This window comes from Psittacula echo (genome assembly GCF_963264785.1).
Source record: "Psittacula echo genome assembly, chromosome: 7".
Taxonomy (NCBI): Eukaryota; Metazoa; Chordata; class Aves; order Psittaciformes; family Psittacidae; genus Psittacula; species Psittacula echo.
In genome coordinates, this window is record NC_137740.1 from 46,099,903 (window position 1) to 46,126,466 (window position 26,564).

Consider the following 26,564-nt stretch of genomic DNA (forward strand, 5'->3'; position numbering starts at 1 on the left):
TCTTTAATGCATCTCAACCTGAGCTGTGGAACAAGGAAATTATGGCAATGGTAAGAGCACCACACGAAAAATGACAGAAACAGACTGCAGCCTAACAAAGTAAAGGTTTGCTCCTAAGCCACTGTGTTGGAGCTCCTCAATAAAAAAAGAAGTTGAACTCTGACTACCAAGACTGTCCTTGAGACTCCAACCTGAATTTCAGGCTCTCTTCAGAGCCCATTCAAACTCACCATTCGCATCTTTGTAACTCCAGTTTCAGTGCATACATTTCCATTTTTTCTATTTATGACGTATACAGCCAGTTTACACTTTTCATTTGAGACCTCACACATCTGACCCTGTCCTTCCCTAATTCCTGTCCGCATTCCTCCTGAGCCAGGGGAAAAAAAAAGGTAATTAAAAAACCCCATCTTAAACTAATTCTGGAGAATTTTCCCCTGATGGCATGGACTGGACCCTGAAAGCACAAATCCATATATCTTCTTTAATGAAATTTAATCATAGAATCATAGAATAGTTAAGGTTGGAAAGGACCTTAGGATCATCTAGTTCCAATCCCCCTGCCATGGGCAGGGACACCTCAGACAAAACCATGTCACTCAATATTCAGGAAAGCCATGGAACAATACTGCCAACCAGTCTCTTTTTCTCATTATATTCTTCCACTAATGAAAAGTTCCCGGCTTATCCATGTTACATTATTTTTGAGGCATAATTACAACTGATTCAAGAGCAACAACAATTGAGAAGGTTCCTGGTGCTTGGCTCCAGAAAGTATATCATAGACATTAAGTTTTCACAGCAAAAGTTTTGAAACTGCCTCCTCTGGGAAGTCAGATTACCTCTTTTTCACTGCAAAATATAAGTCCCTTTGGCTTCCACACTAAAATTGCCCACCTCCTGCTACAGATTTAAAGAAACAGCATGGGTGCATTCAGAAATACAAAGACAACACAGCTGAAACACAGAAAGCACGTCTTATATTCTCACCTTCCCTGGGTTTTCACCTTCTTTTCACACCTGTTTTTTTATGGTAGCCTTCCAAGACTGAGCATTTGGCCTTGACATGAAACATCAGACACTAAGTCTATGACACAGCATGAAAAGCACTAACAGACATTTCCAAGTAGTAAAATCAGAGAAAAGGCAGGAAAAAGGAATTCACAGAGTCAGGCTCTGCTCCCCAAGATGCTCCCTCATCAAATTCCAGTGGGATCTCCACATCTAGAGAGGTGGGAGGACTGAGCCCCCTGCTGCTCCTAGGATAGTTCATTTTGGCATTTCCCTCCTGCTCTTATTTAAATGTAATGCACAAATGCATGCTCACCAGCATGTCACCCTCCAGATGGTACACTTCTGCTCTATCTTTTTGCATTGAAGGGACAATTTTCTCATTAAACCTGCATGAACTACATCAAACTGATTCAGTGTTTTACTCCAGTCTGGACTTCTGGTCCCTTTTCATGAATGTTTACCTGATATTTCAGCCAGCAGACATGCAATAGCACACAGCAGCACAGTCTTTAAGAAATATTGGAAAGAAGGAGGGCAGGGCATCAAAGAGAGAAAAAGATTGACATAAAATCAGTGTTTACAATGAGTCCTTCACAGACCTGAGGCAAGAGACACACAACATGATGTTCAGAAATACTGAAAAAGAAGCACAGTGTAGAAAACTGGCAGTGTTTTCACTAAGCATCCCCATGAAGGCCTCAAGTCAATATGATAAATACAATATTAGAAACAGTTTGTTTAAGTGCTTAGCTGATTTAGAGCAGAGGAATAGCTATCCTGGATCCTACCCAGGCAAGCCATGGTCAGAGATATGGACACAGTGCAAAAGTTTGGCTTGTAAGAGTCTTGGGAGACATGCTCCCTTGTACAAACCTTTACATAGAGAAATTACTTCCACTGCAGGAAATGTAGTGCTGTGATTTTCCCTCAGGTTTTCTCAAAGAAGGTCAAATCCCTAATTCTAGTCCAAACTCACCTTTAAGCTTGATTATCTGGTTTCATCGCCAGGATGAAGCAAATTCCACTTGTAGACAATAGAAGACCATTTTCCTACCTATCACAATAGAAGAAGAGGAGGAAAAGCCCCCAAAACCCTAGACATAACCCTTACAAGATTTTTTTTATTTTTTTCAGGTATCATGTGTTTCCTGGCAAAAACAGAGATGTGTGTATCAAGAACAAGCTGAAAGGGCAATAATATCACAGGCTTTCCACTTGTACTCAAGACACTGGAGGGAGAACACTAAATAGTGAGGTTGTCCAGGCCCCTCTTCTGCAATCTCACAAGGAAAGTTCACAAATTGGAAGCTAGCAAATTGCAAAAGCCACAGCTAAAGCCTTCGGAGAAGCTCTTTCACAAAGCTGCTAACACCTTATTCCAGGCCCTGCTGCTGGACAAGGAGAAGTGGCTACTCCTCAGAGCAAAGCTTCAGCTCTGGGTACCATGCTTCAGCCTTCACCTTCTGCCCACCCTCCAGCACTTCCGCTTGCCAGTCAGGGGACATACTGAAAGGCAGAGGAAACAACAATGTGCTATGGCAAAAAAAGGTAAAGGGCAGAGCAGCACACAGTCAAAAGAGCTGATAATGTTGATAGTATAAAGACAGCACATCCCTAAATGCTCATATAGCACAAAATCTTTTCTCTTGAAAGAAGATGGAGTTCCTCCCAAGGAAATTACTGATGTCTAAACCCATTTTTTTGATCCTAAAAGCTATCAAAACCACATTCCAGAAAAGCAGGTTGGAGTTTGGACCAGCAAGTGTTTCCTGTAGTGGAGCAACCACTGGCACTTCCATGCATGAAGCTCTCTCAGCACCAGGGCTGTTCTGCTATGCTGGGCACAGGGATTTTTAATTGTGAGGCTCTCCCGCTCCCCTCCCCTAAACATACTGCTTTCCTCAACACATCAAACAGAGCAGAGTACGCTGAGAAGCACAAGCTAAGCTACCATGCAGCAAAGCTATCACACAGCGTGCCAACTCTAACACAGACTGAAGAACACCCAACTACACACCCACGTCCCCTCAGCGCCCACTCCGCGCCGGATCTGCCCCTGGCACCTCCAAGTAACGCTGAACAGCCCTGCTCTGTGCTCGCAGGCCGTCCCTCTTCCACCATACCTCCTCGGGTTTTGAGCCGAACAAGCCTTTCCAACCACCCCTAGGCCCTACCGGTACCCCAGCCCGGCGCCTCAACCGACCAGCTACCCACCGCTCCTGTCCAGTCACCATCTTCTCAGCTACCAGAGCTCAACGCCGTGCGGCAGCTGTGATCCCAGCAGGAGGCGCCTTTGCCCCTCCCGCCCTGCGAGGTGCAGCTACGCCGGGCAGGTCCGAGGTAGTCAGAACCGCTCCACCAGCGACGGATGCATACGCGATAGCAGGACTCGAGGTGGCAGTGCCACGGCCCTTCCCCGGGAGGGGGCTCGACACCTCCCCAGGCATCCTCTTGGGTGGATCCTCATCTAGGAGAAACTGGATAAGGAGCCGCTGCCGTCTGCGGGAACACTAGTCAGGTATGCACCAAGCCCTGCCTTGGCCTGGTGATCCCGCTCCTGCCGAGAGCCTTGGCTGGCGAGAGGGTGTAGCTAGCGTAGTTTGCGGGGCACAGTTGGCAGGGAAGGGACCCTGTGTGGCCTGGTAAGTGTCGCTGTGTGTTTGTTTGCAAGCAGGTCCACATCCAGCCGGAGCCATCACTAGGAAGCGGGAAGTGTGTGTGGGAATCAGGGAGACAAGCTTTGCAGAGAAGTTGTGTCTATCATTGAACTAAATGATTTGAAGGAAATAGAGAAGCTTTCAGGCACGTACACAGTTCTTCCCAATTCAGTGTGCCTACGGCTGTGTTGTGTGTGAGGAGTAGCATGGAAACATGGGATGTGGAAGCAGAGGTATTTGCCAGTGCAGAGCAGGTCCTGGGAAATCAGGAAAGCAATTGGTGGAAGACACATAGAATCAGTTCTTCAGCAGTGTGCAGCTAGCTGGGTTCTTAGGCAGCCGAGTCATTGTGTTGTTTTCCCTCTGGGAACACTATGGAATACCCAAGTCCTGTTTGTGAGGAGTCTGTGCATTGGTGTGTGCCCATTAGCCATGACTTCGCATGCACACTTGGAAATGGCTGCACTAGACAGATAACAGTGATACCTTGGTACGGGGTGGTAATGTCTGCTGTTGGTGCAGTTGGGAGCATTCATGGGTACCCAGACCCAAGGCCTGGCTGTTGTGCACCTCTTCTGTGGTGCCTGAATTGACAGCAGGATGCGCATCGAGTGCTGCGTAGCGTGGTGGGGACACTCCCCTTTCTGTGGCCTGCCCATGTAGTGACTCAACCTCATCCTTCTGCAGCTTGTGGGGTCACAGCTCAAGGTTGCATGGCTGCAGGCTGTGATACCAGTAGGCTGCTGTTTTTATAGTGACTCCAAGCTTTCAGCTGGCTTAAAGGAGGAGGAAATGAACAGGTGGTGAGTGTTGCAAGAGTGAATACAAAGAACACTTCGCTTGTGACAGCCCTTCACTCACTAATGAAAGTGGAGTTGCTTAATGAGTGTTATATTCCCGTAAGGATTTTTCCTGTTTCAATTTTTGGGACCATTTGAGGATAGTCATTGACAAAAGAACACAGGCTAGGGCTGTGCAATTGTTTTCATGGTTCCCTCTGCCTGGTGTTACAGTAACTGTTCTTTTTTGTATTTTTATACTGTGGTTTTTTGGTGGCATAATGGGTGATTCTGACCTTCTTTTTGAGACTTCTACTTGCCTCTGGCCTCTCCACAGAGGTTAAGATGGCAATTAGCCTTGTTTTCTGCTTCAGATATAACTCTGCTTTCTGTAAGTAATTGTGGGCTGGACTGTGGACTCAGTATTTCAATGTGTTTAAAAATGCAGAAGCTGCAATAAATGCTATTGAAAGGTTTGGTAATCATGGATGAAAGGGAACAAGCTTGTTACTTTTTCCTGCTTCCTTGGGGAAATTGAAAATGTGGAACACTAATTTAATCTTAAATTTGGGGGTGTTTTTTTGGCTCTGTAGCACATATTTATTTTTTTTAGGCAGCTGTAACAGAAGTGGTTAGGTATAAATGACAACTATAGCATAACAGCAACCCCAAGAATAGTATGTTGTTTATGTGATACCCCCCCCCAAAAAAAAAACCAAACCCAACCAATCAACAAAAAAAAAACCCAACCAAAAACGAAACAAACAAAAACACCCACAAAAAAAACCAAAAACAAGAACAAAAACAAAACCAAACAAGCAAACAAAAAACCAGCCCAACCCCCCCCCCCAACAACAGACCCCTCCCAACCTATTGCTGTGGACAACAGGAGTTATAGCTGATCCAAAGGACTTTGGACAGCCTGAGATGCAATGGTCACGGCTCTCACTTGAGGTTTGAAATGGGGAAGTCTATTTCCTTGCTATTGATAAAGTGTGAGTTTCTCTGAATGGAGTTATAAAGAGTGTAAATTTACTGTTCCTCTGACAACAAGAGCAATAGGCTTGTCAAAGCATTTGACACATAGTAAGTTACCTGAAGATTCTGGATATTCATGTAACTTTCTTTTACAAGCATATAATCATAAAGCACTTAAGGGGAATGTTTCAAGTTGTTATTTATTTATACAGCAAGGCCTGTTAGAGGAAATATGACTAAAATGAATCCCCTCATGTTCCATACAGACAGAATAAATTGTTGTATTAGACTTGGAATTAATTTTCTTAAACTGTAACTTTATTGAAGAAAAGAAAAAAAAGGACAAAAATATCATGGTCATCATAATGTGCAAGATATCTTCCTCTGAATCCTATTCAGTGTTCTTGCTGTAAGGCAGGTTCTCAGAAAAATACTTTTTTCTTTGTGAAATGGTCTTGGGGATGAGGAATTTGTATCTGAAAGAGATGTGGAACTTCAGTAGAATATTTTAATCAGGCATTTTGGCTCATGCTTGTCCATGCTGCTTAAAAGTTGGCTGATCAGATTTTATGACATGTGGGACATATTGCTGCCTGTCTTGTGACAGCATTCTTTATAATTATTTATTTTTAAAGTGAATTTAGTGCTTATGAAAGGTGACAGATTTATAGTTGTAAACAGAGTAGTATTTTCAAGCCGCTTGGGGGGAATCAAGCACCCAAAAAATCATGAAGAGAGGTCTGAAGATCTTAGTTTTCTAAAGGACTAAGGATAACAATTATGTTTTCTTTAGAGTACTTTACACTTTTTTCAAAGTCAATTTCTTTTTCTTTGAAATGAGAACAGAAACTGTCAAATATTGTTTTGAATGGTATGGTTTCAAAAAATCTGTTTAGCCAAGACCTTTTTTGACTTGTAGGTACATAGAAGATTGAACACTGTGTGTTTCATAATGAATCAGGCCAAAAAGCAACTTAAAAACCTACGTCTAGTCTCCAAAAGGCTGTCATATGTGAAAATTTTTCTCTTTCACAACAGCCTTCTGAACAGCATGGCTTGAAAAGAACAATGTGTTCTGACCTGCTCTAGTCTGCAGCAACTTAACCATACTTTCTCCCTGTATGCTTTCCTTACAATTGATAACGATAATTTTCATTCCCTTCTTCTCTGGCTTTTTTTCTGTGGTTAACAGTAGGAGCACAGTTTGTGCATAGTGCATCTTTGTTTGACTACAGGCCTGGTCAAATACTTTCAGGAATCCACTTTACACCTTTAGCTCTGTTTCCTGCTCTGCAAAAGAGCAAAAGTGCCATTGTAAAAACTTGTGAGGTCTACTTTTAAGAAGCAAGTATTATTAAATGCCCTTTGATTTCTGAAATATTACCACTGTGATACCACCAACTTGCTTTATGTATTGAGGGTCACCAGTTCTTGTATTGGTAAACATACTGTTGATTGGAGTTCTTGAAGATTTTCACAATACATAGTATTTTTCATAATATAATTAACACTATATGCTTATATGTGGTACATAATATATAAGCATATAGAGAGATTTAATTTCTTAAAAGAAAATTAGACACACCATTATCCTATAGGGTGTTTTAGTAGCTGCAGCTCTTTGCTGTTATGATCTGATACTGTGTTGAAAAAGAGCACTAACAAATGCTCTTTTGGTGCCTGGGTGCATAAGAAATGATTGAATTTTTATTCCAGCTTCATTCATATCTATTTTTCATTGTAGTCTTAGGAGTACCTTATTTATACTACATACTTATGAAATGGCATTGGTAAAAGAAACATAAAATCAAGTTTCTTTTTAAACCACACGAACTTATGTGCCAAGAATTAAAGTCCCTTTTTAAACCACACGAATTTATGTGCCAAGAATTAAAGTCCAATTTTAAAGTGATTCTTTTTCTCCTCTAGTTCATGCATGTGTTCCGGGTTTTGAGGTTTGGGTGGTTTATACTTTTTTGTGAATGTGACCAGTCACAGGCTGTGGGGTGTTGAAGGTAGGAAGATCTCCTGGAATATTCAGTGAGAGAATTACATTATAGTATGTGATTCCAAGTCTTTGTCTAGTTCAGTCCCTTCAGACTGCTTTTCATCTGCTTCCCCAGAAAATGGATTTTTATAGCTTTCAAAATTTTACCTTATATTTCAGTTATGTATTCATTCTCATTCCATTAGTGCTATTTATATTTTTTTTTTTCTCTCCTTGGTGGTGTTTATTTTAAATAATTCATTTATGCAGTCTTGTTGCCTTTTATCCTTCATTTGGTCAAGCTGTATAGTGCACTTTATCTTTCTTCATTTCAACTGAGCTATGATATTCTACACAATGAAATATATGTCTTCCAGTTGCCTGTGAACGTTCTTCTAGCACAGAATAAACTGGCCGAGTTCTTTGAGAGACTGAACCTGTAAGTTTAGTGTAGCTGAGCTGCATTATGCCTATAAGGGCCATTTTGTAGCTGCTTAATGTATTTATTTTATTTGGTCAATGTTAGTTCCTGATGTCCCATGCAAAGAGAAATTAACCTTTCACTCATTTCTGTTGTTAATTTTAGGAAACCTTTCTCTGTCTCACTGTTGTGTTGGGGAAGTGGTGACTGATGATACGATATTGTCAGTTTTGTCAGATCTGGGTCATGTGGAGCAGGATTCATGCGCCAGCTGAGTGGCAGTGGGTTTTGCACATATTCTTTAAAGAGTTAATTCAGAATAAAGCAGTAACTGTTGTAGCTGTAGACTAGAATGAGCAATTTAGATAGGCATTGTCATGTTAGGCAGAAATAAATGAGGGAGGAGGAAGTGCCCCCCAACCACTTTTTATTATAACAGCTTGTTTGCATGACCAGTGTTCAGCAAGAACTGCGTTTCTTCCATATTTTTTTACAATTCTTCTATTTTTTTTTTTTTGCTCTTAGGTTTGTGTCTCTTTGGTTACTGTGTAATAAGCTCTTTTCTTAAGGAAGGCATCAAGATTTTACCTGTCAAACAAGTAAGTCTGCAGAAAGATGTGGGCATAATAGCTCCACTGCAGCTTATTAAAACAGTCTTCTCTTAGTATCATCTTCTGTTCTTCTTAGGATCTTAGAAGCTTTTGAAGCTAGTGATTTTGGAAAAGCTGCCCAGATTATGGAGCTAAAGGAACTGTATATTTCATAGCATTTTTTAGTTCAGTTATTTCCACAACTCTGATCTTTCCAGTAACTGGAGCATAAAGAATCATACTCTACCTTAATGCATCAGAGGGAATACTTTTAATTTACCTTTAGTTTGTCAAAAGGCAGCAATGAAAAATTGAAAGGCATGACTTTTTCTGGGGAATAAATCCTCAAAAAATATTGTGAACAATTCATTTGGGGTTTAGCTAGTAAAACATATTTTTGAACGAAGGCAGAACACCCTTCATGCAGAAACTTATTTCTGCATGAGAAATGTGTACTCCCTTTTCCTCGTGTATTTTTGAGATGCTTAAGCAGCTTGTACTCAGAAGTCTTCATGATCACAAAGTCTGTTTCTATACAACTGTGAATGAAATGTCACAGCTACTCATGTCGTAGTAACAGCAAAATGTGATCAGTAGAATTTTTTCCTCCAGATACTGATGACTAACACATTGTGAGTAATATTTTTCTTTAGTTTTTGCTCTTCAGACAGCAAAAAAACCACAGCAGAGCATTGATAATTGAGTCATTAAGTGACTTTTAGAAATATTTGAAATTCAGGACAGAGCTACAGTTTAATTAAAAGATCTTGGGACTTTCAAATAATTTTGATCCTTGTCCTGTGGTTGTAGTGTATGAGTCATAATTACTGCTGTCAGAGGCACACAGTTTCCTGGAAGCCATGGCAAAAAGATACAACAAATCCTTGCTCAGCTTCAGTATCATCACAACAATCCCCCGTATGGCAGATATTCATGTCATCAGGATTTGGGATGTACTTTTCTTTGGATCTCAATGTACCCTGCTGAATTTAGGCTTTATAGCATCTTTCACATAATACGTTCCTGTTGAACAGAAGCTTCTGTCCAGCTGAAATTAGTCCACTGGAAGACAGAACCAGGTAGAATTCAAACATTCAAAAACACATTTCAAAAATATTGGCATTTTGTAAGAAGAACAGACCTGAACTGTTCAGTCAAGAATAATTTTTAATTTGAAGACTCATTTTTTAAAAAGTTTTCTCTTGTTCAAGGTAATATGTTTATGATTGACAAAAATGGAAATCTCCCTTCCTTATTTGCACTATTGCTGTCCCAGTAGAAGGTTTATATGTCTTTTGAGCCTCTCTGTAAATTGGTGTTTGAGCAGTTAAAATTCATAAAGCAATAACTGCTAAAATATCTAATTCATCTGCTCCCATTTTTATCTGTTTACAATTGTAAAGCAGCTAAAGAGTTTCATGAAGCACTACATGTAACTGCAGAGCTCCTTCCCTGATTGCTCATGACGGAGAAGGGATAGGGCTCACTCAGTTTGCCCCAAGAGGTGGAACCGGTTTATTGTGGAAAAGCAGGAAAGTTAAAAGAATGAACTCTCCTCTGCCAAACTTGAAACCGTATGAAATAAAGAGTGGTATCAACAGAGAGGAAAGGTAATTTCTTTTGTTTCCTTAGTGTGAAGGTGTCCAGATAAAAGCATACGTTTCCTGACTTCCCCACCATCTGTTCTAACCTTCATGTGTACTTCTTGTGTCTGTAGGGAATAAAAGTGCTAACTTCCAATCTAGGTGCCTAGCAGCTTTGCATATGGTGTCAAACTGACACCTTTTAACTCGAACCTCGTTAGAGGAAATGAAGAGCTTTGGTGACAAATGTTTCACTGTATTATAAGGGAAATGCTTTTGTTTTCTCAGCTTGGAATTTTTCCAGGCCTTCACCATGAGCTTTTGGCAGAATAGACCATGAGTAATTACTTATTGGGCATGAACTGCCGAGTTCATGAAAATAATATAGGTTTGGGGATTTTAAAGAAGGTACATTGCACTGCAGTGTGACAGTTGGGACATCAGGTTGTATTCTGTAGCAGTGATCCTGAAAGATCCGAGACAAGGGACTAAATTTCCTGGATTAGCAAAACTGTCACAAATGAGAAAGTTCTTTCAGGCCAGAAAGACAGAGCATTATTGGATTGTTATGTTTCGATTCAGTGACTGCTGATAAGCTCCAAAGAGCTGATGTTTTTGAAACTGAAGAATAAGAGGGAAAAATGGGTAAATTTTAAGTTACTAAGACTAACTCAAGGTCAGAGTAAAGTGTTCAGAGAATTTAAATAGTCCAAAATCTAATCTAGTTCTGTTATCTCCAAGGTAGAACACAACATTTTTCCAGCTGGGTTGGTGCATTGGGGTCTTGAAGATTTATTTTGTTTTGCAGAAGGTAGAAAATACCTTATTTAATCGTGAAGGATTTATTGCTTTGCGTGAGACATCAGGCATGATGGATAGCGAGTCCAACCTGACATAGTGGTCTTTGCCTCACCCCCTTCAGTGATCTGATTATTTGATCCCTTTTACAAATACAAGAAAGCTTAAATGCAGTATATCAATAGTTTTTATAAAAAGAGATTATATTTTTTCATTATTCAGAGAAATAATGATCTTTTCCTCTGTTTCCATATGGGCACCACTGGAACGCTAATTCTATATGCTCAAAATAATTTTTCTATACTTTATAGAAACAAATCATTTGTAAATGAAATCATGACTGCCTGTCTCCTGTGACAATTGAGTCATTTGCATCTGTGCAAAATGAGAATTGACACTAACAGCTGGGGATGATTTAAGGAAAATTACAAACTCACACTCTTGTAATAGTAAAGTAACTTGTATTTTAAAACAGGAGGACCTAGATAAGCGTATAGCTGCCCATTTCTAATTTATCATGAGGAACTTAAAGGTATCTGTATAAGTCATATGTACCTGACAGAACAGTAACTGAAAATAGATGGGTTTTTTTATATTTTGAATATGAACAGCTCTCATTTTTGCACTCCATATAAATATTCATGTTTTGTATGAATATGAAATGTCCATAATCCATATAGAAATTTGTGAACACACAAGAGCAGAGTAAATGAGTCTGAGAATGGAGTGTGAGTCCAAGAGTGCTGGTCCTGTGCCTGCAGAACACACAGTGGTGGGAAGGAAGGAGTGGAACTGGGGACTCAGGCTACTTGGTCTCCAAGAGAATAGAACATGTAACTTTATTGTGTAAGTAAGCAATGAATTGGGATTGTTTACCTTAGTATTTTTAAGGGTGTTTAGTTTTTAGAGCTTGTCATCTGTTTATCAGGTGAATTCAGGTTTTCCTTTGGGTTCCTAGCACTTTGGTCCTGCTTTATCTTGTCAGGTTGCCTACATCATTTCCTCTGAAGTAGGCTCAAGCTTCAAGTGGGAGTGTAGCCTCTTTGCTAGCTTTTTTTTTTTTTTCTTCTCCTTTTCTTGCCTACCTTTGCAGCCTTTGTTATATTAAAAGCGGCACAGTCGGTGTTCCTCATCGGGTTGCTTGGATACTGAATATAGAAAATACTGTTGCTTCTGAGCACCTCATCTATCTTTGTTGAAACTTGGCAGTGCTAAAGGATCCAATTCTTTTTTGCACAACTGTAAGCAGAGGGTAACTCCTCTGAGAACAGGAGTGTTGCTTGATAAGAAAACCAAGTCCAAGGTGCTCTGCTGCATTCACAGCTCCCCTCTGTCCTTTTTCGGCTTCTCCACCCCTCCAGCCACCTTCTCTATAACCTATTACTCTCTGTAATTTCAGGGCCTGACTCTATCTCAGAGCAAGGTACTTTTTTATTGTGAACTCAATCCTGATTTTTTTTGTTTGTTCTGAAGTTGTCACTCATTTGTGCACTGCTTAGGGAGTAAGATCTGATCTTGAGAAATGAGAGAGAGAAGGGACAGCAATAGGGATCAAAGAGCCTTATAAGACAGGGACTAAAGTAGGCTCTTCAACCTAATCACTTCAGTTAGAGATTTGAGGGACCAAGAAATGCTGAGGAAAAGGCTGGTTTCTCAGGAGTCTTTGTAGCTCACAAGAGATTGAAGTTATGGATAAAATCCAGTCTTTGAGCCTGAAAACAGGAAAGCCAAGGGTAGATTCACCTTGTATTTCCCTGTAGTTTAGAGTGAGAATGCCTACAGCCTGTGGGCCACAGTTAGCCACCAGCCCATTTAGTATGGCTGAATTTTTGCCAACCTCTTTCTCATAGGTTTTTTAGATGTGAATATGGTATAAATTAGATAAATCATTTCAGGAGCTTGATTCCTGCTGCCTTCTTTCTTGAGCCTTTCTCATCCCTTCCTTAGTGCTTGGATTCAAGACCTTTTGGGATGACTTGACCACTAACCTCTATTTTACAGGTTTTTCCAGGCTTGGTCCCTGGAAAAAGTGCATTATTGGAGTATTACTCTAGTTCTTCTTCCTTTGTTTTTGATATAGGTGATTACATTTTGACAAATTATCTGTATTATTGAAATTGCTATTTGTTAAGCAAAGATTATACCCATAGGTGGCATTTGTTCGAATTGTCCTTTTATGTCTAGTTATAATGTTCATGTCAGCCCAATTAAATGCTGTTTTTCTGCTGGAATGTTACATTGTCTCAGCCATATCATTAGATTGGATGATGATCTGTGACATACAATTTTTTGTCTTTTCATTTGTAGCTTGCTTTTGGGGAGCACAGATCTGTTTCAGGTCTGTCAGCAGATGAAAATTGAGTGCAGACAGTGGCAAATACTGCATGTCTGTGGGAGATGGTGGGCATTGAGTCCTGAAGATCTGGAGCTCCTGGTGGGATTGGGCTTTGAAAAATATTCAGCTGCTATTGTGTTTTTGACTTTACCTTTGTGAAAACAGTGTTGTTCCTTTCCTCCCATCTTCCTTTTCTTTCCCCTTGAAAATCAAGCCCTAAATGTTTTATTAAATGAAATTTAATTACTCTGGCTGAATCCATATCCTCTATTTTATTGAAAAGAAGAAAACTTATGAAAGAAAAGTAATTATGTGAGGAAAATATGCTGTACCTCTTGAGTAGTGCTGCTTCTTTCAAAGCATGGGTGCTCTTTCTATTGTATTTCTTCACCCTAATTCTGCTTTCTGTCTGAGCTGGACTAGAGGGAGGGCTGAAGGTATTGGGAAAAGTTTGTGCACAATCTGGGCCTTGGTTCTCAAGACACATAATAACCAGCATGTCTCAAAACTTCCTGTAAAATAGGGGAGGAAGCCTGAAGAGATTGAGTGCACTGAACTTAAGCCGTAGTCTATGTATACCGCAAAGCAGATGCTCTGGCCCATCTGCTGTGTTTTTCTAGTGGCATAATATATTTGGCATGGGTTACCTTGCACCACGTGAAATGCTCTCTCCCGTCCAGCCTGGTAGTGAACCAGCTGCAGTGTAGGGAGGAAATCATTGATCACTGTGCCATGTAGTGCCAAATGTGTATGCCATGTTGGGCAGTTCCAACAGGAGGGAAAGTAGGTCAGTCCTCTGTCCTCTCAGAAGATTTGGTGTGGGCCAAATGCTGATATTTCTTTCAACCTTCTGTTTTCTCCATTAGCTGGTTCCTGGGTCTCGTTATCCTATGGGCAAGGCCCAGGGTTTTCTCAGCCAGTGCAAGCTCCAGAGGTGCTAGGCAAGTTTTGTGCATGATGGGACTTTGCTATTTCCTTTCTTCTTCAATCTGTAGAAGGATAGACTGAAGGCAAGCCAGGTTCTCCTAACTGAATGTGTGCCTACATACATTCTGAGGAGTGGTTGTTGGCAAACAATTTTGACAACATGTTTTACTTTTCATTTCATTTTAATATACAGTATTGCAAAGTCATGTTTTTTACTGTTCAAATTCCTTTTCAAACTGGGAGAAGGGCTGCACCATTGGTTTTAGTGAGGCATTTTGCAGCAGAAAGACGTGGTTTTTGGGATATCCTATTTGTGGGAGCTTCAGTCTGACAAGTGCTTGGGCATTGTTTTCAGTATGCAAGTTTATTTTATTATATACTTTTATTTTTAAATTAGGCTGTCCTGCATAAAAATGAATGTGTCTCATATATAGGCTTTACCCCTGCTCTTTTCAGTAGCATTAAAATGATTCAAGTTGATAACTTAGCTTGTGCAGAAAAACTAAAATCAACTGGTTTTATTCCTGTTCGTATCCATTACCAAAACCAACATGCAGCTTTATTATTTTTAAGGATATTTCTTTTGGAAAACTTGGAAATGCTGATTTGAATTTTTATTCTACCTAATGTTATTTGTAGACCTTAAATAAGCTTTATCCAAACTTTTCGTTGGGTAGGTAAGAGGTCACATGAGAAAGAAATGGACTACTTTGGGAAGTTTTTTCTCTTAACATACCATTTAGAAAAACATACATAGTCAAAAGCTTTCTAAGAATCATTAAATATTTAAAGTTAGTTCATAAGGGAAAAAAAAAAAAAAAAAAGATGAATTAAGAATGTAAGCCTTTAAATCCTTTCATCTGCTCTGATGTGAACTCGAGTGTTTAATCACAGGAATCCTTGGATGCTTGCTGATGATGCACCTGTCAGCTTGCCTTACCAGTGCAGAAAGCACAGTAAGTAAGGCTAATTTTTCATACTGACAGTCACTTCTGAAATCCGTTCTAGTGTGCTGGAATTGATCTACAAAATGTTAAGAATGTTATTTTAGAGGAATATATTAAAAAAAAATAAATCAGCTGGTTGGTGTTAAGAGGACAATTTGACAAGGAAGATTTATTAAGCATATAATTTCTGACATTCTTGCTACAGAAGAGTGGAGTACAGGGAAGGAGGGGAGAGTCAGCTTCATAAAGAACATAAAAGTCTTGTAAAGCAGAGAGCTTGAAAATGGCAAGAAGTGATAATTTGCCAGTATCTGTTGCGCAGAAGCCAGACAAATGGGAGTCAAACGCTCAGTGGTGTTTCAATATGACACTCCTAAAGGGTGCAAGTCTTTGTTGTAGTAAAGCTCAAATTGTTTTAAGGGCCTGCAGGGCTGTAATCCTTACACATAGAAAACTCCCACTGACTGCAACAAGTCAAAGACACTGGCAGTTCCACTCTCTATGGCTGCAATGGCGTAGAAATCCTCCTTCGATGTCTGGGTGTGCCTTTCACTCCTCCGCTTGCTTTGTGTTTCAGATTTGCAGCTCTTCTTCTCAGTGGGACCCGCTTTATGCTGTACTGCGCTGTTTTGCGCTAGTGTGGTGCTTAACTTGCTTACTTCACCGCTTCACATTATAGAGTTTTCCAATTAAGAACTGACTGTTAAACACTAAGTTAAATTGCTTCTCTGACCTTGCTGTGAAAAGCCACAGGGAAGCCCTGGCACAGCCTTGCTTGTCAGGATTTGTCTTTTTGTAGTGAAAGCTGAGGTAGCAAAGCAAGACAGTATGTCAGAAGGATGGAAACTGGGACCAGCTATGCAGAATCCTCTTTCTTTTTTCTGGTTTCTCCCCAGCATGACGGGTAGCGGAAGTAAATTAAGCAGACAAGTGAAACAATTGGCACCCTGGATAGCTGTTTTCTCCCTCACCCTACTGGAGACACCTGAACAGGCTGTGCGAGTATCTACTTTGAAGTACATGTATGTATTTTCTTCAGCCTATATATTCTGGGGTCAGTAATCTTTAACAGGGCTGACAGGCTCTTTGGGCTAAGCATCTCAGTGATTATCTGTCTCAGCTAAGGAAAACACACTTGTGAATGTAAGACAAGACTTTCCTAAGGCTTAGGACTATTTTACAGCCCATCTATTTTTCCAGGGACCACAGAGAAAGTACATGGAAAGCCTGCGGAGAAAGCTAGTTTGTGGTAACATCCTTTTGCTGAGGATATTTAGTCAAATATAACTCTGAAGCAGCACTATGTAAAGATCACCTGTGGTTAAGAAAGGGGAAATGTGTATGGAGTGATAAAAGAATCAGAAGGCACTGAAAGCATACATCTTTCACACATCTTTATTTTTTGATTCTTAAGTACCATGAATAAGCCAAAACAGAAGGTAGAATACTGCACAGGCCATGGATCTGCAACTCCCTTCTGTATAGAGCAAGCTCTTAAAGAAATACCTCCCTCATTCTGTCTCTCCCAGTACTAACTTGAAAACAGAGGTTGCCAAGATCCACATTATAAACTCAAATACTTTCAGCTCTACTTTTTCTGAAGATTGCTTTTTAAAGTTTCCCAAATTTGTTTCTTTTATACAAGTGGATTCCATTTTGTCAGCTTTTTTATGATAAAGAGAAAAAGTTTAATGGGAAAGGTTTGGCAAATTAATCCATCTAATAAAGAGAATTTGGATATACAGTCCCCCACTGGTCTTGGAAAGAAATTAGACATGCAAGTCGCATGTAGTGGTCAGAATTCTTTGTCTTAGTTAGGAGTAAATGCAAACTATTTCTTCATGCATATTCCATGTTTAACATCCTTGTGATGGTCAGACTTGGCACACCATCTCAACTGCATTTTTTACTCGTGTGTGCTCCCTGTCAAGTTTGGTTCATGTGTCTGTTAATTATAACTGAAGATTTCATGTCAGCCTTCTGCTGTACTTGTTTGGATTAGGTTCTTGAACATGCTTTGTACAGAGACCTCTGTGGTCCTGGAGATCTCTGCATTTGTCCTTAACAAGCAGTGCTGGGCTGTAAATTTCACTGGTGCTGTTTAAGTTTTACTACATCCTGAAAAACTGGGAGGTCTCTCAGATCTCTTTGGTTTAGTACATAGATTATTGCCAATGGCTCTGGTTAAGTCAAATGGAAATTCTTCTAATGCTTTTCCTCTGGCTTTCTGAATTTCTACATAAGCCATGATTAGTAGCAAAATCTGTTACCATCAATGAGAACTTTTAAAGGACAAATTTTAAATTTATTTCCCCTCAAATCATTCCTGTCACAAACTTAAGTATTGCACAATATACAATTCTGGAGCTGCATGGCTCAGATGTTGACCTGCTGTCCTAGTAGGACCATGACACCTACCTAAACAAAGATTTTTTTAATTTTTTTTTTAACTACGGAATCATTTCATGTCATTTAATAATAGTGCTTAGATAACCTCCTATGGCACATGTGCAAAGGGTAACAGTCTGATCTGGAAAAGGAATTAAATTCATCAAATGAATGTTTTATCAGAAGTCTTCCAGTTTTGAATAGTATTGTGTTATATATATCGCTATATATAGTATATATAGCTATATATATTGTGTGTATACATGTAACTACATATAGCTATATTGTGTGCGTGCATATGTAGCTATATGTAGCTATATACATTGTGTGCATGTATATATATATAGCTATATGATGTGTAAAATGTAGTCAAATTATAATGACAGCTGGGAAAAATGGTATCCTAGAAGTTTTTGCTAGGTGCTGAGCCACAAGCAGGATGAAAGCATAGTGGGTGAGGCTTCAGTTGAAAACTGACATAGGAGGGAGGCAAGCATAGGAACTGCAGTAAGAAAACAAAATATTTTGATTCAGAAAATTTTCCTTTGGAGATTTTCACAATTTTCAAATGTTTCAAATAGAGAAAGCTGATGTCTGTATGGGTTCCTGCAACAGAGCCACAGGCCAGTGGCTGGACAGATGTGCTATCTACAGAGAAATCTATTTGATAATTCTGCCAGTCGGGCAACCTGACTTCTATAGAGACTTCCAGGAATCCTGAATACAATTACCTTTCATTTTCAGCAGATAACACTCTTTCACACTGGTCCTTCGAGCAGTCATTTCAGACTGAGTCCTGCCAAACTTAATACACACAGTTGGCTTTCCTGAAACACAAGTGTACAGGAATGCATGTTTAAACTTCATTGCTCAGAGCACCTTGCTGTATGTGGTATGAGATGGGGGAAGGGCAATAAATAACAGCAGACAACAGAGAAAACAGACCTAAAAATGTCTTTGACTACAGAAACTGCAGGAGGAAGGCTGGCATGTGAAAATATTTCCCCATTACTGCTTGCTGAAGTAAACAAGAGCACTGGTGACAGAAATGGTATAGATTAGTGTTCTTTCCTCATTATCTGCTCCTATTTCTGACGAGAACATCCCCAAATTGCATAGTAGGCAAAACCCCTGTTGTGTGCCAGGCACTTGGAGCTGCTAATGAATGCTGATATAGGAGAAGCGCTCCAGTAGTTTTTTCATGTAAATGGGATCGACAGTAGGTCAGAGACGAACATGAAAAGGAAAGCAGACGTCTAAAGAGAATGATTTAGTGAGATAATTTGTATGATATTTTATTCCTCTCATACACTAAAAGAAAAGCCTCTGAAAAAACATAAATGAGAGGAGACTGCAACAGTCTGTGTCTGGGAAGCTAGAAAACTCTGTATAGGAAGGTGACTTTTGAATCAATTAGATAACTGTCACATGATACAGCTAGCCTTTCAGTGGAGTTTCAGTGGGCAAGAGCACGCTTCCCTCCCCCCTATCCCCCCCTTCTTTCCCCTGCTTTCCAATCTAATACACGAAAGAGGGGAAAATAAGGTTCTGGGCATGTCACTCTCTCTCAAGCATGCCACAGTAGAGTGATACAAATTGCATAGTATGAGCCCTGTCTTAAGTCAATAGCTAGTCAGATCCTCATCTGGTACAGATTACTTAACCCTGTGGAGGTCATCATTACAGGACATTGACATGAGTGGGCAGCTTTGTCCTGCATTATGTTCCCTGATGGGCAGAACAGATTTTTAACCTCTGATTTATCATTCAGTAGGTACTTGGTCTAAAGCGACCCAAAAGCAGATTGCAGTACCAAAGGAAGGATGTAGTTGGGTAAATCAGTCATAATTAAATATATTTATAAAAGGCCACCTGAAAAGAGGTGTGTTTAAAGCCAAGATTCTAATTTTCCTTCCTCTGTAATTAATACTATTTATGCTAAAAGTGGTTGGCTGTTTTTATGAGAAATTGCTTCCCTATCCTTACAGAGAAGGAAATGTCACTGCAATACTGCTTTAACATTTTGCAAGATTTCCTGTTTGTATGTGTAATCAAACCATTTTTTTCTGCGTGCTTTAAGCATTGCACAAAGTAGCTGAAGCGTAGTATTTAGTGCTTCAAAATATACAAGTCTCCTTGGAAATGGGAAGGTGACTAGTTCTGTGATTGTGTCTTGTATCTGTAGCATAATACTAAATTCAAAGTTATTCTGATTAGAATTTTTAATGATCAGAATAATTACCTTTAGCTGCCTTATACTTAATGTCTACATTCTGCATCAATATGCAGGTGAACTAAGTACATAACTCCCTTATGCTTTGAAATGATTGCAGCCCTGAAAGTATGAGGCTGTTCCTGAGAGATACTGAGTGCCTTTGCTTTTGTTGACTGCAGTGTATGTTCAAAGAGCTTAGAGCTTCTCAAGGAACTAGCTGAGAATCTCACTGGATCAGGACCTGAAAATGTTCATAAAAAGCCAGAAAAGAAAGCAGACTTAGGATGTGACCTGTGTGGGTCCTGCGGGGTCAGTTAATTTTAGATTCTATTAAATGAAGTACCTGGACAGAAAGTTGAAATCAAATCAATCTGTAGCTTGAAATCAAACATTCACAGTGCCCTCAAGGAACACAGCATTTCCAGTAGGAGAAGGCTTTTTCTTCCCTTCTTCACAAACTTCCTATCTCACCAAGTATTTTCTGATTTCAGTTCCTTTTTATCCTTATCCTTCCTCAGTTTCTAGGGAGACAGCCCTGAGAGACAGGTCAGACCCTTGGGATCACAGAGGCTGCACTTCAAACCTGCCTGGTTCGCACTGACAGTAGCCAGAGTCCAAGATGAGTGCTGTGTTTCCAAGGCTGTTTCAGCTATCCTTGTTGAGCTTCATTGTGGGTAGAAATGAGCACTGAGTAAGGAGCTGAATCTCAGTGTTCCATGTGCAACTGCATCTGGAGCTGTGCCCTCTCTTTCTCTGTGTTACTATTTATTTGTATGAAGTATTAGAGTTCTGATGGAAGAGAGAAGGAGCATGCAAGAGCAGTTAATAGGATGAGTGGATAATTACTGGGATATGTAGAACAGGTCTACTTTGCCAGTCAGACTCAGCCAGAGCAACATGGATTAAGTAGAAATTAAATGAAGCTCAGAAGTATTGGAGGTCCTGGAGTTAATATCCCATCAGGGCTAAGGACCTATTTATCCTGAAAAAAAACCAAAAAAAACCCAAAAAACAACTGAAATCAATACTACCATGAAATGTTTTCAATGCAACTCATCATTTTTTTTTCTGATGGGGAAAAATGCTTTGTCAGAATATTCACCATTAGTTCTGCTCATCAAACTGAATTTGTAAGCCTTGTTCAGCCTTTGGAGCTTGATGAAGGTATGGTTAGGTTGCTTAGGTTTTCATGAGGCCAGCAGATCTTTTTCTTGTGCTGATGGCTCTGATGCTGAAACTGTCAGGGCCTTTAATAAATCAATGCTTTTTTTTTTTGTTTTTAATTCAGTGCAACTCGTGCTTCCTTCCCCTTATCCAAATAAAAAACTTAGGTCTTTTTATAGGTCCTATTGTGTGACCAGTTAAAGTATCATTTATAATGGAATGTGAATCCTATTCTCTTATCTGTATCAGTAAAAAAACCTTCATTGTGCTGGTATAAATGTGTGCAGACTGAACAGCTTCATTGACCACGAATCCTCAAGGTTATGTCTAAGCTCAGAAAGTCTGCTGAGTCTCAAAATGATTAGAAGTTGGGAGAACACTTCTGGGAAACATTCCACATATATTTGCTGTTTGTATCATGTTCACTTTTGGCCCCTTTAGCAAGACAGGGCTTTGCCATAGATGAACTGATGTGGGCAGTCTTACATTCTTACAGTATGTGAGTGACCACATCAGTCAGTTCTTTGGAACAAAGTCCGGAAAGTCATCTGTGGGGTAGACATCTGCTGAGATGCTGAAAACAGAAATTCATTGTGTCTATGGAGACATGGCTATTGCAGGCTCCCTTTTGTAGTATGGATATATTGTCTAACCATGTATTTCTTAATTCCTCAAGAGCTCATGCTGGAAGGGACTTAAAATCAGCCTTCTTCATTACAATGTCACCTATCTTTACAGCATCTTTTAAAGATCCTATAAAGCCAAAATTTTCCAGGTTATAAAAGAGCATGGCTTTGGTGATATCAAGAGATCTCTAGTGATTTATATGAACTGCAAGTCTGGTATTACCTTAAAAACAAAATAAAAATCATTCCTCTGTGGTAGGTAGTAGCTTCTTCTATCCTCTAATGAATTAATTGCACAGTCTGCAAGACTGGGATGAATTGATGACACTTAGATATTGTTGAAATGACAATTGTTAGAACTGATCATGGTATGAGTACTAATAGAAGCCTTATCTAATTTTTAACTAATCTTGGATCTAAAGCAGAATAAAACCAAAACTGAGACCACAAACATCTTTACATATTTGCAGTTATCAAAAGTAACATTTTCCAAAAAGTATTAAATTTCTTGAACACATATCTGATAGCATAATTCTTGAAATTGTTTTACAAAGTTTTAGGTTGGGTTTTTGTTGGGGTTTTTTTGTTTTTGTTTTTTTGTTTGGGTTTTTTTGTTGTTGTTGGTTTGGTTTTTGCATGTGCAGAAGTGAATAGGAAACTTATAAATAACTGAGTTCTATCTGTTAATAATGAATGAGAGCTGAAACTAGGCTGTATCTGTGTTATGCAGATGCGATGGCTTAGCCATTTTTATTAAAAGTCAAAAAGTGTGAATTACAAATATATGCAGAGACAATCTTGCAAAGGATATTAAAAATCCTTGTGAATGTTTCTGGCATGAGAAAACTTGAAAAAAAAAATGCTTTCACCCTGAGCAGTAATGATAAAGTAATGGATATCTGAGTGAATGATCTGCATTCAGAGAAAGTGAATAGGAGAATAAGAGGTGAATAGGAGATGATGATTATTTACTATTTCTCACAATATCAAGAACAAAGAAATGAACAATGATATGATCGGGTATCAGGTTTAACTACTGAGAGAAAGTACTTCTTATGCACACCAGGTAATTAAATCTTGGAGCTCATCACCATTGTGGAGACAAGATACAATGAGTTAAAAAAAAAAAAAAAAAAAGAAAAAAGTTAGCAAATTGTAGCCTTCAGTCATCATAGTGCAGTGCAGCAGTTGTCTTTCCAGGGGATGGCAAAACCTACCTAGTGAGGGAAGGATCTTTCACTCTGCAGTCTCTACAGCTGGTGGCTATTGGAGGTAGGATGTTGGATTTGAAGGACCTTTGGTCCTATAATCTATAAGCACTTGTTTACAGTATCCTGGGGACCTGGGTATGACAGTAAATTTTTTGGTCTTTGTTTAAAAATAGTGCTCTATTTGTCTGTATGATGTGTGTGAGGGATACAGCATTCCCAGGAGTAGGTGTGGAGTCTATAGACAGGAAAAAAGGTATTCCAGTGGTTGCACCTTATCCTGTCACCGAGGGCACCTTAGCTGTGTCTCAGCTTTGTGGTAGGAGCAGGGCAAGTGGTGGTGTGTTCTTCTGTGCACCCTGATTTTCCTCTATAGAAGACCTGGGTACATGGGCAGAGAATTAGTGCTGGTACCCTATTAGTTTCCAAATAGGTTTCTTGGAGGACAAGGATATCTTTTCTGCAGTCCAGGACACAGTTCACATGTCTAGGAAGCAGGACTGTTAAGCTATTGTGAACTGCTTCTCCTCAGTGTTTATTTAGTCTCACTATATAGCAGTGGCTGCTTGGGCACTGTGGGAAGACATCAAAGATTGGCTCTGTGACTGCTACAGACTTGCTGAATGAGTTGGAGTAACTCGACTTGGCACTTCCATTTTTTTTTTGCCATGCTTTTCCTGCTTTGGCTCTTTAGGGTAAACAAGGTTTGTCAATTCCCTATCTGGGAGACACAAGCTTGAATTAAGGGTTTTGGGGTTTTTTTTAACATTCAACAGAGGTCATTAGCTTGGGTTTAGTACAATGGCCAGTTTGAAGAGTGGTGTGTGTTCACTAACATCCATCTGAAAAATACCACCTTTCTATGCACTTACACAGGAGGCTTTTTTAGGACAGAGTCCCTTTTGCTCTGCATGTTAGTACAGTGCCTCATACAGTGGGCCTTACTGTGGTTGCAGCCTGCATGCACTACTAATATGTAATAAATAATAATTGATATTTTTAAAGGGAAGACCAGTGTCTCTTTTTACCAGCCATTCCTTTTATTTCCCAGCCCAGGCAGCAGCTGCACTACGATATACTAATTTCAACATCTTTTTCTATTAGGCTTTGTGAAAGCCTTACTAAATTTCCATTCCAAGAATTGAACTAAATGCAACTGTACAGCTCTCCAAGGAATTATAATATACTTAATACTATAAGCTAGTGCAAAAGATAGCAATGCCATTGATGCTGTATTTTTAGAATATCAGGCTGTGTGCCTATTTTTAGGGGTACAGGCTAATACTCTATAAATTTCTAGAGATGTTATAAAAGATCGGAGGGATTTTAAAATTCCAGGGATTTGAAAGGAAAACTTTTTTTCTGCTTTCTGCTTTGGTTCTGTAAGTGTAGTGATTTTCTTAGAGGCAATGTCTTTGCTGCATCTTGGCCATGCTCTGAGGGGGTCAGCCTGCAACTAGCATAACTATTTCATTCTTCTGACTAGTGCTGATCCCAGATTTATACACTTAAAATGCAAAAAGCTCTAGGCAACGTCAGAAATTACCCAAGTAGTATTTTATGATGGAATAACATCTGGATGTTTGTTTTGGTTAGAATAGGCTAATAGGAAGAAGCAATTAGATTTTTATTCTGAGTATGAAAAGTGGATTTACTGAGAGGGTGGTGAGGCACTGGAATGGGTTGCCCAGGGAGGTTGTGAATGCTCCATCCTTGGCAGTGTTCAAGGCCAGGTTGGATGAGGCCTTGGGTGACATGGTTTAGTGTGGGGTGTCCCTGCCCATGGCAGGGGGGTTGGAACTAGATGATCTTAAGGTCCTTTCCAACCCTAACTATTCTATGATTCTATGATTCTATAACTGAGATAAGTAAGAAATGTTTTGGACGCTGAGGTAAGTGTTCAACAGGAGGTCAGAGAAATGTGGAAACAGCAACAAGTACATGTTGAAGATGTTGAGCCTGGATGTTGCATAAGACCCACATTCTGGTATCACTGTAGCTGGATTCAAAGGCAGCTGGCTCTTCCACTTGGCCTTTGGTTAGAGTCAGTAGAGTAGAGCCTAGAAAAGGAAGGTCTACTAGGGGGAAATAAGGTGTTCCACAGAGTTATACATTACATGTTATTTATATTTTGGATCTCAATTATTTCCAGGTATGTGTACATCATAAATGCTTCATACACATCCTAATTTGCAATAGAAAAGCTTGCATCTTGCTGATACTTAGTGCTTATGGTAATTGAAATTCTTACTGCCCAATGTTAAAGGTATGCTACTAATCCTACATTCTTGGCTACGTTTCAGTCTTGGCAATTATACTATGTATGCTTGTATAAAAAGTTCTGTCTGGTGTCTTATTCTCCTACCATTCCTGGCAAACCACTCTTACAGCGATAATGCTAAATGCCTTATAGGTGAATTGGTCATTTGCAGATGGTGGATTGCACTCTGGAAGAGTTCATGGTTATAAAGGAAGTGTGCACTCTGAAGGAAGAAAGGATTTGCATAAAGAGTTGAATTCCTGAAGATTCTGAATTTAGATCAATATTCAGATCTAAAGTTAAGCTTTTTTTTTATGAACCCAGCTATTACTAAGATCCATTTCTATTCTCTTACAGGAAGTCAGATCTAGAGTGCCATTTGCGTAAAAGTCTAGCTCATATTCTTGAAAATGACCTATGCATTTAAGGGCTTAATTTGCCTAGAAGCAGTTTTGAAATTGTGTCAGTTGTTCCTTTTAAAGCACTAAACCAGTATTCTTATTGATGATATGCAAGCCAAGACCCAGGTAGTTCTGGCTTGCATTGTGTGGTATCTTTGCTGATAGAAATGGGGATGAAAATGAGCACTAACTTTGTCCAGGAAAGGATTGGTTTTGATGCTTCTTCTGTATATAGATTTGTTGTGATGGGCCATTAAGTATTAGAAAAATTAGAATCTAGTTGTTACTGTTAGGTTGTCATTGAAAACAATGAGGAGTATTAAAGTATTGCTTTTTTTTTAACGTGATCTCTTCAAATATAGTAAGTTATTTCTTGTCTGAAAGCTAAATCTACAATTAGCATTACTAACAAAATATGACAAACTAGACAGAGGAGTTTCTTTTTCAAAATGTGCAGCTGATAAAGAATCTCCTTTGAAGAGCTGTTACATGGGCCACTAGGGTAAACATGGCTATGTATGTCTAAAACTGCTATCCTTTGTCCAGCCTAGTAAGACTAGGAAATATTTTTTATGATGTGTGGTATTATGTACTGTAGTATAATGATCTCAGTGCCTGTGCATAGCTGCTGCCCACTGTCATAGCCAGTATTGTAGACTAGATCCACAGTGGATGATTCTACGTGCGTGCATGTGTAAGCACACATACATTCAGTTAGTTTGCATATGCCTCTGTGTATGTGTATATGTGTATGTATACATACAGATACAAACTGTGGTGTTTGTCAGTGTGAAGTATTTTGTAACACATGAAAGCAAAGTGAAATTGTAATTGCCATAAATCTGCTGTATCAAGCTGTACCATTAACATTTATTGCTATAAATCTACATTAACGATGTTTTTATTATAAATCTTTTTGTGATTTTTTTTTTTCGAGTGTTTACATTGTATATTTGAAGAGATAATAATGTAATGTTCACACCACACTAAACTTTCCCTGGATATTGCTTCTGAAGAAGCTGTTATCAGAGGACTTTGAAGTTTTTTATTTCTATTCTGCTTCAAAAAAATCTGCCAGTTCAAAATAGCAATCAAGAACTTCAGACTACAACTCATGAGTCATGGTCAAATCCTGTTGGTTTTCCTAATATGATTCTGATTTACTGATTGAAAATCAGTTTCTTGAATTGTTCATTTAATTAGAATGCTGTGAGATGCCAAAAACTTCTATTGTGAAGAAACCTGTAACTTCAAGCTATTTTCAATGGAAAATACAGTCCACCCTG